Here is a 13,089-nt window from a genome sequence, read left to right on the forward strand (position 1 = left end):
TACTTTTAAGAAATGTAATTGGTCTCTTATTTGCCTAAACTGAAAGTCTCCAACCTGAAATGAGCTCAGATTGTTACTAATATACTGATATTAATGTTCCTCTTCATGTCATGGAAAATATTGCATAGTTGCTAGGAACATGACGCATAGCAACCAAATACAAATGCCACTGGAAAGCTGCAGTCAACTGGGACCTAGACTTACAATACAGATTTGTGATTTGGTTTCCCTTTAATTACAAGAGGAGGAAATATATAAAGAGCAGCAATTGTGGTTAAAATACAGAAGCTCCGAGTCACCTCCCACTGTTGCACCAAAGGCCTGAGACATAAGGAAACCAAATTTGCACTTTCTGTGGCTTCTGTCTGTGAATTAATGAGAAATTCTCACGAGAATTCACTCCCCGGGAAACACAGCTCACCTCTCTACTGTCTGTGTTTGAAATAAAGGCTTCAAGTCATTGTATTTACAGATTATAATTGTAACACTGTGATATAAAATCTGTAAAAGAAGCAACAGCAGTTCCTGTGGGGGAGATAAAGGAACCTCGCATAGACTCTAATGAGACAGCGCCCTCTAGTGAGCAGCTGATTAGGACAATGTGTAGAATATCTGTGTTGTACCCACACCGGGACTCACACGTATGAGAGCAGTTGGCTGTGCCGGGGCCGGTGCCAGGCTTTTTGTTTAGCCCAAGTTAAAACACTTTCCCTTTTTCGAAACCGCCAGATCTGGGCCCGTGATTGGCTCTCCTTTGGGAATAAGAAGAAACCACCGTTTCCATTTTTAGTGGGAAAGTTTCCCCAGGATTAGTGGTTCTATGACCCCAAGCAACGAGGCTCTTGCCCACAAGGAGATTTCCAGGGCTGCGAATGTATATTTGGGACCTGATAACCCATTCAGTGCTGGAAAGCAAACCATAAACGCCGTTATACAGATACTGATGTCCATAGAGACCCAGGGCAGAGATTTACAGCATAAACATCACCCTCAGCTGACAATACACTCAGGTTTAGATTAGGGATGCACTGAATCTAGGATTCGCTTCGGGATTTGGCCTTTTTCATCAGGATTCGGCCAAATCCTTCTGCCTGGACAAACCAAATCCGAATACTAATGTGCATATGCAAATTAGGGGCGGGGAGGGAAATCGTGTTACTTTTTGTCACAAAACAAGGAAGTATAAAATGTTTTCCCCTTCCCCTCCCTAATTTGCATAAGCAATTTAGGATTCGGTTCGATATTCTGCTGAATCTTTCGCAAAGGATTCGGGGGTTTGGCCAAATACAAAATAGTGGATTCGATACATCCCTACTATAGATAGGAGCTATTTAATGGGATCTAATATCCAGAAAGGTTTGAAACACTGCAGCCCAAGCTCTCTCTCTCTCTCCATGTCCAATATACCAATTATTTGCACTTTGCGCTATTTACTGATTGACTGACTTTAATGCTTCTCCTGGGGGTAGAACTGACGTCTGATCCATTGTTTTACGAGTCAAAAATGACAGAGTGGAAAGAGACAGGCAGATATCTGATATAAAACATTTATCCACATTACGGATATATTCAGCAAACCCAAGCATTCTGGATGACAGATCCCAAACCCGGGTCCATGTTTCTTTACGGCACATTCTGTGGTTAATATACAAACGCCCTGCTCTGGATTTTATTCTACGGGTCTGTGGCCCAAAAGCCAAGGGCCACTAATTCAAACCAATACAGGAGTGAAGAACCCGCCAACTGACTGACCCAAGTATCAACTTCCCATCAGTAAGTCCTGGATGATTCCGGCTGCAAGAGATTAGAATGGAGGTGTGGGGGTACCCCCATACTGATTGAGATAAACGGGCCCTGAACACTCCTAAACCTTGATTTTCCCTGCAAACATATTCTTATTTTAACTTATTTCTTCTATTTTGTTAAAAATGCAAAGTTTTATTTTTAATTTCCTCCTCCTTAACGTTATGTTTCTGCTGCATATTTGGGGTCCCTAATGTTGGGCTCCTTCCATCCTATCTGGGACGACCAGGACAGTGTCAGCCTGTTCTCCCCGTGTTTCAGTGGGTTCTTCCAATAACAGGCAGTTTGATTGGCTGGAGGGAATGAGCCGGCAGGTGCCACAGAACATGTTGGCGCTACAAGGAGACACCGGCTGATACAGGCAGAATCCTGGCACCAGGGGGCCCAGCAATGAAACCAATACAAATAAATAAAATAATACAATAATACACAGTAAGAATCTTATGGATGGCAGAAGTGTTTGCTTTATGGGATGTCGAGCCAGTCTCACTGAGGGAGGGGCATATAAAGCTTTTCTTCTTGGCTCCATTCCCCAAATAGGATCTGGGGGGTACAGAGGGCACTGCAGTTTGGGAGGGCCCATGGCAGCGGTTGGTTTGTGGGTTACAATGGGACAGGATTATGGCAGAGTGGGCGGAGCTTGTGCGAGTGGCAGTTTGGCACAACTGGCGATCAGGGGCGTGGCCATGCATTCAAGGGACCATTTTTTAAGGGCCCAGGTGACCAGTGAGCTAATAATTTGGAACCCCAGGGGGCGAGCCCAGATAACATAGTAGTAGGGGCCTCATGATTACTGAAGGGGGTGCCGCTGCCTATTTGTTTGTTTGCTGGAGAGGCGCTGGTGCATCAGACAAAAGGAAATTGTATGAGAAAGGCAAATAGACCGAGAGTGGGGCAACAAATACACATGAGCCAAATAAATAGGAGGATCTTTCCTGGCACCAAACTCCTCGTTTGCACCAACCTTAGGAACACACCAACCTCCCCAACTGTACAAACATCACTATTAATCCCTGGAGAGGCTTTAATAGACGATCAGCCGAACATTATTACTCCTATAGTTACTTGTGTGTGGATTTATAAGTGAAAGCCGTATCTGATCGCAGCACTGCTGGTTCTGGCTCCTGAAACAATGTAGCAACAGCAGGAAAATTGAACTCAGGTACATTGTTCCAGAACCAGATAACTGAATATAATAAACATACCGTGTTCTTTCGTTGTGAAAAAAAAACGGCCTCAGATCTCTGATCAATGATCAATGAGTGTAAGGGGGCCACATCGGCAAATTGGAGTGGACTAACTCATTGGCTGGCATTATAGGGGGTGGGAGATACAGTTCAGCAACATCGTCAGGTATGTATGTGTCTGTAGGTCCACTCATTGAGGGGCTGAATCAATCCTGTCTGTGCTGATCAGTTATAAGGCAAAGAATAGCGATAATAATACAGTTTAACCCCTCACATACACAGCACTGGGGACCTCCATAGACATTAGAGGGTTAAGAAAGCAAATATAAAGGAGGGAGGGAGACTCAGATGCAAATTAGCCACTGACCTCAGTTTCTTCCCCAGCAAATTAGATTCTCTCTGAGCCGATTGGTTACACAACTCTCTGACAGTTTACTGGGGGCCAACAAGTATCCCCTGGTCAAGTCCTGCTCTAGTACCGAGCCTAGAACATCCCAGATTTCCTTCCTTACTGCATGTGATCAACATTAGAACTGTGTGTGACTAATATGCCCATGAGTTATCATTTCCGTACAAGATAAACCTCTTATTGTGTGTGTGATAAGGTCACGGCCAATGAAACGCTTTGTACAATGCGACCAACTCCTCGCAATACCTGCGTTCTACTAAACTGCCCAGTGGCCGCCCTCCTCCAATAGGAACAACTACTGCTAGAACTCAGGTGCCCAATGTGTGGAGTTGCCCTGTAGGTGCCTAAACAGTTAATGGGGTAATAAATGAGGGGTAAGTGTTTCCTTTCTGTCGCACAGTACGTGCCCAATAGGGGGATGTTATATGTAGGGGTGGCCACACACACATTATTGTATGAAATAAAGTTCGGCTCAGCGATCGGACAAGTCGGAAAATAAAGGCGCCCGAACATGAACTGAATCGTCAGATAGAGGCAGAATTCTATTGTTTCTGTTTATCTGACAATTCAGCTTTTGACGTCTGTAATGAAAACGAATGAGCAATGGTCACAGGATAATAATGGTTATGTGTCTGTCACTGTAAGGGGCCCCATACACGGGCGGATAAAAGCTGCAGACAGACCGAGTCGGCAGCTTATTGGCCCGTGTATGGGGCCCCCGACGGGCTTCCCCAATCGAGATGTGGCCGAAAGTCGGGCAGATCTCGATCGGATGGGACTAAAAATCCAGTTGGATCGGGGACGCATCTGTTCGTTGATGCGGTCCTGCGATCCGACCGCCCGTAAAGCCACCGTTAGGATTTAATCGTTGGGCCCTAGGGCCCACGATCGGATCAGCCCGATATTGTCCACCTCAAGGTGGGCATATTGGTGAGAGATCCGCTCGTTGTCGATCTCTCCGTGTATGGACACCTTTAGTCTGTTAGCGGCAAGTGGGACAGGGGCCAAATGTTGGGACCCCCGAAATGACAGGAACATTTCTACTGGAACACCTGCCCATTCTCCATCATATCATCATTTATTTATATAGCGCCGACAAGATACCCAGTGCTTAACTCCATCATATCAGTGAGAATAGGGGCTTGTCATTCCCAATGGATATCCTTGTAGTACAATCACTTTATGCACCGGCCCTGTATGACAAGCTGATTGGATTATAGGACTGAACAAATAGTGTATGAGGGGGTCACACATGGTATAGCCCCCCCATTCTTCTATCAACCAATGAGGCTGAATGGGCAATCAGTAGAACACTGGGTCATGGCAGGGAATGTATAGGCACCATCTTGTCTTACTATACTCTCCCCTGCCCTACACTCTCTCCCCTACTCCCCAGTCACTTACTATACACTCTCCTCCTGACTCCATGTTCCATTAGTAGAGACACTGTCCCAGTTACAGAACGTTCCTCTCAGGGGTGGAACTATAGACAAGGCAGATCCTGAGGCTGCGGGGGCCCAGGAGGTATAGGGGACCCCATAAGGCTGGATATGTTGGGGACCCTAAAATTAATTTGCTGTGGGGCTTAGTAACATCTAATTACACCACTCTAGCTCCATCCTCCATATTATACACCCCATTCCCTACTCAATGGTACAGCCCCTCACACAATATTATAGATACAGACACTAGACACAAGACGTTATACAGACACGGTTTGGCGAAGGCAAGACAAACACCCCCACATCAGAGCACATAACCTGCACCAGCACTGCTCAGAGACAGGAGCCCCGGTTCAGACCAAACTCAGAGCAGGGGGGGGGAGAAGCTTTTCCAGAGATGAAATGAAGCAGCGAGTGAGACGAGGGAACAGATGAAAGTGATGAGAGAGAGGAGCCTGGGATTTCCCACAGAGGATTCCCTGTAGCGAGTGTTGTATCTCTCCCAATCCCCCCCCATGATCCCGACTTTGGTTCATCCCTCGGACTCTCCCACTCACCTGTCCCGGGGGGGAACCAGACACAAACTCCAGTCTCACAGTCTCCTCTTGTCCAACTGCCCAAACTCTCTCCCCTGCGGATTAGCCTCAGAACATGCCGTGGGCGGGGCCGCCGCAAAGTATCACGGGACTTGAAGTTCACACCCCGGGGGCAGATTCCTCGCCTGTGTCTGTATCAGTACCTTTATCTGTATCAGTGTTACCTGTACCTGTGTCTGTATCAGTGTCTGTATTATCAGTGTCTGTATCAGTGTCTGTATCTGCCTCGTGTCTGACTGGGGATGTCGCTGAGCGAGTGGAACAAGTGACAGTGGATCGTTCAGCTCGGGGCAATAGAAGTGCAGGTCAGTGCAGCAGGGGATTCTGGGTATTGTCTGAAGTCTCCTCCACCCAGAGATTTGCAGCCTGAACTCTGATTTGTATAAATACTCTGCACTGTCTGTTCTGACTCCTGCACTGTCTCTTCTGACTCCTGCACTGTCTCTTCTGACTCCTGCACTGTCTCTTCTGACTCCTGCACCGTCTCTTCTGACTCCTGCACTGTCTGATTCCTGCACTGTCTCTTCTGACTCCTGCACTGTCTCTTCTGACTCCTGCACTGTCTCTTCTGACTCCTGCACTGTCTCTTCTGACTCCTGCACTGTCTCTTCTGACTCCTGCACCGTCTCTTCTGACTCCTGCACTGTCTGATTCCTGCACTGTCTCTTCTGACTCCTGCACTGTCTGACTCCTGCACTGTCTCTTCTGACTCCTGCACTGTCTCTTCTGACTCCTGCACTGTCTCTTCTGACTCCTGCACTGTCTCTTCTGACTCCTGCACTGTCTGACTCCTGCACTGTCTCTTCTGACTCCTGCACTGTTTGACTCCTGCACTGTCTGACTCCTGCACTGTCTCTTCTGACTCCTGCATTGTCTGACTCCTGCACTGTCTCTTCTGACTCCTGCACTGTCTGACTCCTGCACTGTCTCTTCTGACTCCTGCACTGTCTGACTCCTGCACTGTCTCTTCTGACTCCTGCACTGTCTGATCTGTGAACCTTCATTATCACCCCCTCCTCTCATTTCCATACTGAGGAGATTGGTCGGGCTGGGCCGGGGGACACTGGGAAAAAACCCGGAGGGCCCCCAATCTTCATGGATCCACAACTGACCAAATCCCCTCCCCGTGACTGATCCCCCCACATTAGCAAATTAATCAGAGACAGATAGAGGGGTGCAGTGTGGGAGCCAGTTTGGGGCCCTTCATGTTGCAGCCTCCCCCCCCAATCCAACATTAATGATTAATAAGCAATTGCCCCTCCCTTTGCTGCTATAACTGCCCCTATTCTTCTGGGAAGGTCCCACTAGATGTTGGAACATTGTTGCTGGGAGTTGTTTCCATTCAGACACAACATCATTAGTAAGGTTGGGCCCCGATGTTGGGGATCAGGCTCACAGTTGGGGTTCCAGTTCATCCTATAGGGTTTCAGTTGGGTTGGGGTCAGGGTTCTGTGCAGTCGGGTTCTTCCCATCTCAGCAAACCCATTCTGTATGGACTAGTTGTGCTGGAACAGGAAAGGACCCCCCAAACTGATGCTTAAAATGAGGAAGCCTGGACTTGTCAGGAATGTCCTTATACCTTGTAGCCTTAAAGGATAAGTAAACCTTTACAATAAGTGAATATAAAACTGATGAGAGGGCTATTCTAAGCACATTTGTAATTTACATTCATTATTTATTTTGGTTTTATTCCAAGATATTAAGGGATACATGTACTGTTAATATGAATGAATTTTGTTCCAACAGCACCACCTGCTGGTCAGTTTCCCACCAGTCTGACCAGCAAGTAGTCAAGGAAGTTGTCAGGAGAAAGAAAGAGGCTGATGTTCTTCTGCTTAGGAATAAAATTAGAAACCTCTCACATCTTTCCTAAGCAGAAGAACATTTATTTAACACTTGTTTTAAAGTTTTACTTATTCTTTAACGATTCACTGTAACCAGGGGTCCAAAATCATAGAAAACAACCCCAGAAAATGATTTTTCTGGCTCCCTTATCATGTTGTGTTCTACTAGTGACATCTAGTGTCACAATGTGGAATTACACTCACACTGATTACATTGTAGGAATGTTACTTACAAACCTTTAGTTTCAGGGTAACGCTCGCTGGCACTGCTGCAAATCCTTCACTCAACAAACCCAGTAAAATCACTACCTGCCCATCACTGGTGTATTTTGTTTAATAACTGAGTGCATCTCTGCCCTCAGTAAACACTTTCTATTCCATAACGAGAGAACTTCACTAGGAAACCGCACAAATAGAAATATAATCGAAACTGTCTGGTTCAGACTAAAGAATCAGAACTGTTCTATTGCCCTAAGGCAAGACACTCTGTAAAGCCTATCTAAAGACAGCGGGGAAAATAAGTACAGGTATGGGATCCATTATCCGGAAACCCGTTATCCAGAAAGCTCCAAATTACAGATTGGCTGTCTACAATCAACTCCATTTTATCCAAATTTTAAAAACTGATTTCCTTTTTCTGTGTTATAATAAAACAGTCGCTTGTACTTGATCCCAACTAAGATATAATTAATCCTTATTGGAAGTAAAACCAGCCTATTGGCTTTATTTCATGATTTTCTAGGAGACTTAAAGAATGAAGATCCAAATTACGGAAAGATCCGTTATACGGAAGACCCCAGGTCCTGAATATTCTGGATAATGGGCCCCATACCTGTATTGAACACATCAACGTTTTTCTCCGTAAATATATTTCCAATGAGGCTACTGACATGAAATTGACACCAGGGGGCAGATTTATCAAAGGTCGAGGTGAATTTTAGAATTTCAAGCAATTTTGTGTGTACTTTGACTAAGGCATAGTCCAAATTCAATTCAAATTTGAAAAACATAAAAAAAATTTGAATATCGAAATTTATCGTGTATTGTTTCTTTAAAAATTTGACTTCGACCATTCGAATTGCTGTTTTAGTCTATGGGGGACCTCCTAGAACCTATTTGGAGTCAATTGGTGGACTTTGAAAAATCGAAGGTTTTTTTTGGGGAAAAACTTCGAATCGAATTCGATTGAATGCGCTATTCCTTCGATTCGAACTATTCAAATGCGGCCGAATACAGACCTATTCAATCGAAAACTGACCTATTCGACCCCAAAAAAAACTTTGAATCCATTTCAGTTGGTCTTTTTGAATTCGATTCGAAGTTTTTTTCAATTCAAAATTCGACCCTTGATAAATATGCCCCCTAATTGTATGAAGAAAACGGAAAGATCCGTTATACGGAAGACCCAAGGTCCCAAGCATTCTGGATAATGGGTTCCATGCCTGTATTGAACACGTCAACGTTTTTCTCCATAAATCTATTTCCAATGAGGCTACTGACATGAAATTGACACCAGATGTCGGTAACAACCCAAGTAACCCACATGTACAAAGATCTCAAAAACAAATAAGTCCATAAATGAAGTTATGTGTAATAAAGTGAAATGACAAGGGGAATAAGTATTGATCACATGAAGAAAAGGAAAAGTGCATGGAAAGCCAAGAAACCTGCTGAATTGTGTCCGTAATTAGAAATCAATCCAATATCAGTTGGTTTAGTCCTAATATAAAAGGGTTTCTTATACCAAGGTATCTCACAAGCAGCATCTCATGATGGAGAAAAGCAAAGAGATCTCTCAACCTTATTGTTGTAAAACATACTGATGCCATTGGTTATAGACGAATTTCTAAACTTCTGAGTGTTCCGGTGACACCGTTGGGGCCAGAATCCGGAAGTGGAAAGAACATTATTTCGGAAGAGTTGCCCAGGAGCCAAGGATCACTGGTGGATCTTCAGAAAGACATTGAATGAGCAATTATAGTTGAACTCAACCAACATGGCCTCTATGTACCCTCACCCCACAAGACTCCACTGATGAAGAAAAATCAAGTTGAAGCTCAATTAAAGTTTGCTGCACAACATTTGGACAAGCCAATGAAATTCTGGGAGGATAAAGTCTGGTCAGATGAGACCAAAAGTGAACTGTTTGGATGTCATTGCACCATGTTTGGAGGAGAAATTTCACTGCACGTCACCCCAAAATCAGCACCATAGCAACAGTGAAGTTTGGAGGTGGGAACATGATGGTGTGGGGCTGTTTTTCAGCAGATGGTACTGGCAGATTTATATCATTAAAGGAAGGATGAATGGAGAAATGGACCAGGACTTCTACCAGGAGGCTGAAGATGAAACGAGGGAGGACATTCGAGCAGGACAAACAAACACACAGCCAAGGAAACTCTCAACTGGTTTCAGAGAAAGAAAATAAAGCTGCTGGAGTGACTTGAATCCAATTGAAAATTGATGAAAAGAACTGAAGATCAGAGTTCACAAAAGAGGCCCCTGGAACCTTCAAGATCTGAAGACCATTTGTGTGGAAGAATAGACCAAAATCCCCCCTGACTAGTTTCTCCAAACATATTGGTCATTACCAAGAAAGGAATTTGCATATGTAAATTAGGGGCAGGTAGGGAAATCACATGACTTTTCATCACAAAGGAAGATTTTTTTCCACTTTTTCTTTTCCTGCCCCTAATTTGCAAATTAGGTTTTGGCCGAATGTTTCACCAAGGATTCGGTCGGATCCCAAATAGTGGATTTGTTGCATCCCTAGTAAATGCACCGCAATTGGTCCTTTACTGTTCCAGCACAACAAGTCCATACACAATGAGTTTGCTGAGATGAGAAGAACCCGACTGCACAGAACCCTGACCCCAACCCAACTGAACCCCTATGGGATGAATTGGAACCCAAACTGTGAGCCTGATCCCCAACATCCGGGCCCAACCTCACTAATGATGTTGTGTCTGAATGGAAACAACTCCCAGCAACAATGTTCCAACATCTAGTGGGACCTTCCCAGAAGAATAGGGGCAGTTATAGCAGGGGCAACTCAGCTGAACCCCAATGGGATGAATTGGAACCCCAACTGTGAGCCTGATCCCCAACATTAGTGTCCAACCTCCCTGTGACACATTGAATCGTCTCAGAAGTGAAATACGAGACACGGATAAATGAGGCACAAGTTTATTATAACAATAAGTGAGACACAGTCTCTCCATGTGGGACACAACCATGGAACCCCCTTTCCCTTAAAGGAGAATTCAACCCATAATAAAGAAAAACCCTCCTTCCTCCCCCCCCCTAATCTTTTACTCACCCCTCCGTGCAGATTCTGGCCTTGGAGTTCACGGCCGCCATCTTCTTTTTCTCCAGTAATCTTCGTGTCTTGACAGCATTTCCGGCGCATGCGTTGTTGGAGTAATTTTCCGGTCCCGAACAACTGCGCATGCGCTGAGTCACGAAAATTTGCGAACAATTTTTGGCGACTTTGCGCCGAAAAAAGACGGAAGATGGCTGCCGTGAACTCCGAGGCCAGAATCTGCACGGAGGGGTGAGTAAAAAATTAGGGGCATGTGCCCGGGGGGGGGGGAGTTTTTTTTTATTACGGGTTTAATTCTCCTTTAAGGCAGTGGTTGTTGAACTTTTTTATGTGCAAGTTCCCCCCCCCCCGATGGTCTAAACTTTGTTCAGGGCCCCTTTTACCCATTACCAAGTTACCCACATTGGTGTATCAGCCCTAGTTTCGTTAATGTGTCTGACGGCAAAGATTCTCCCCAAATTTGATTTTGTTTTCTGGGGTACTTAGGCCTAGACTCCTCCCCATGCTCTTGCCCCCACAGTTTGGGAACCACTGCCTAAAGGAATTGGTCCATAATTAATGGAATCCTCTGTTTCCGGCTACATTCCAGTTCCATCCGAGCAGAACCAGCCTGGGCTCCAAGTACAGAGTCAGTGGGTTTCCGGGCGTTTGTCATTGTGAGGGGCGGAGTCAGGAATCCTCAACCTGCCGCCATTGTAGGACCTGCACCTTCCCACTCTGCTTCTGCATTGGCCGAGACAGGGAATGTTTGGGAGTAGAGGAGGCTCCCCAGTCTGACCTCCATAGAAACCCACAATGGTCACCCAAACTTCAACCCCAAATTGTTGGTAAAACCCTTGGGTTTCAGGTTAACCCACACATGAATAACTGTCACATCACAACTGCCTCCCCTAATGCCAGCGCTGGGTATTTATTGTAGATGAGAGGGCACCGACCCCAGAGGAGCCCACACAGGGAATGGAATACATATTGGGAACAGACCTTGTATACTGTGTATTAGCATTTGGTTCTTAAAGGGTGCCTTTCAGGTGCGGGTGGGACGCTGGGAGATGTAGTTAAAAGGGATTCGGTCATGATTTTTATGATGTAGTTTTTATTTCTAAATTACACTGTTTATACTGCAAATATATATTCTTTTAGTTGTAATATTGGTGTGTAGGTGCATCTCAGGTCATTTTGCCTGGTCATGTGCTTTCGGAAAGATCCAGCACTTTAGGATGGAACTGCTTTCTGGCAGGCTGTTGTTTCTCCTACTCAATGTAACTGAATGTGTCTCAGTGGGACCTGGATTTTACTATTGAGTGTTGTTCTTAGATCTACCAGGCAGCTGTTATCTTGTGTTAGGGAGCTGCTATCTGGTTACCTTCCCATTGTTCTGTTGTTAGGCTGCTGGGGAGAGGGTGATATGACTCCAACTTGCAGTACAGCAGTAAAGAGTGACTGAAGTTTATCAGAGCACAAGTCACATGACTGGGGGCACCTGGGAGACTGACAATATGTCTAGCCCCATGTCAGATTTCAAAATGAAATATAAAAAAAATGTTTTACCCATGACAGTATCCCTTTAATATATATAATAGTGTAGGTAGCACTGTACCCCCACCCCCTGCCATCATATTCCGCTCACTAATGAGGAATAGAGGGGGCCGCTGCCGTCCTAGAAAAGAGAATACGCTGCCACTTCCCACCCAGGACCCACCCGTGTGGCATCTTCCTAAAAGACAAAATTGTCTGGGAAATGGGCAAAGTGGCACAGAGATAGGCAGCTAAGTGGGCATCATTGAGCCAGTGCCATAGAACAACAATGTCATTCACAGAGGCACCGCCTGCAGGTGACGTGCGACTACCACTCCCTAAGTAGGAAAACCATTGACCTCCTGCTGATACTTTCCCTTAAACCAGGCTTTTAGATCACTGGGTGCTGGGAGTTACAGTCCAACAACAACTAAGTTGGGCTACACAGACATACACTGCTACTGCCTCCTAGAGACATTTGCTAAGGCTCCTGATCTCTGATAACCCAGTACTGAGGAGTCACCGCACTGTTGCACCTTCAACTTCCAGAAACATTAAGCTCAAATTAAGGAGGGGCCCTACAGTTCCCTTACTGGTGTCCTGCCTCACTGGCCACTCCCACAACATGTCACTGCTGAGCCTGTCATGTGAGTAGTGGCCCCTCAGGGGGGGTACAGTCCAAGGTAGGAGGAGCCTATGAAGTTCAGGTTAGGGTTAAGGCCACACCCAGATAAACACAGGTTACTATTATTTCTCTGTTGCATTATTGATCCCCTGTGTTGTTTCTGTCACCAGCAGAAATGTGTTTTGTCCCACACACCCACCCGTAGCCTCTTGTACAGCAACATGCTGCCCCTGCTGGCAGAGAAGGGAATTACACCGAGATGAACAGGAGGAATGTTCCCACTGAGCTGGGTTTGGCTCTAGACACCCGCGTGTATAAATGTGAGAAGGAAGAGCCCACACGTGGA

General features: G+C 45.5%; 1 protein-coding gene across 2 annotated transcripts in view; it reads right to left on the minus strand.

Moving 5' to 3' along the window:
* capn5.S (calpain 5 S homeolog) overlaps nucleotides 1-5,478 on the minus strand; it is a 52,852-nt gene extending 47,374 nt beyond the window's left edge. The window contains 1 exon segment of one of the 2 annotated variants that reach the window (NM_001091200.1): nucleotides 5,399-5,478. The gene's annotated coding sequence lies outside the window, so the exon portion shown is untranslated. 2 annotated transcript variants of the gene reach the window in all.
* Between the last annotated feature and the right edge of the window lie 7,611 nt (nucleotides 5,479-13,089).

Source organism: Xenopus laevis, chromosome 2S, assembly GCF_017654675.1.
Source record: "Xenopus laevis strain J_2021 chromosome 2S, Xenopus_laevis_v10.1, whole genome shotgun sequence".
Classification (NCBI taxonomy): domain Eukaryota; kingdom Metazoa; phylum Chordata; class Amphibia; order Anura; family Pipidae; genus Xenopus; species Xenopus laevis.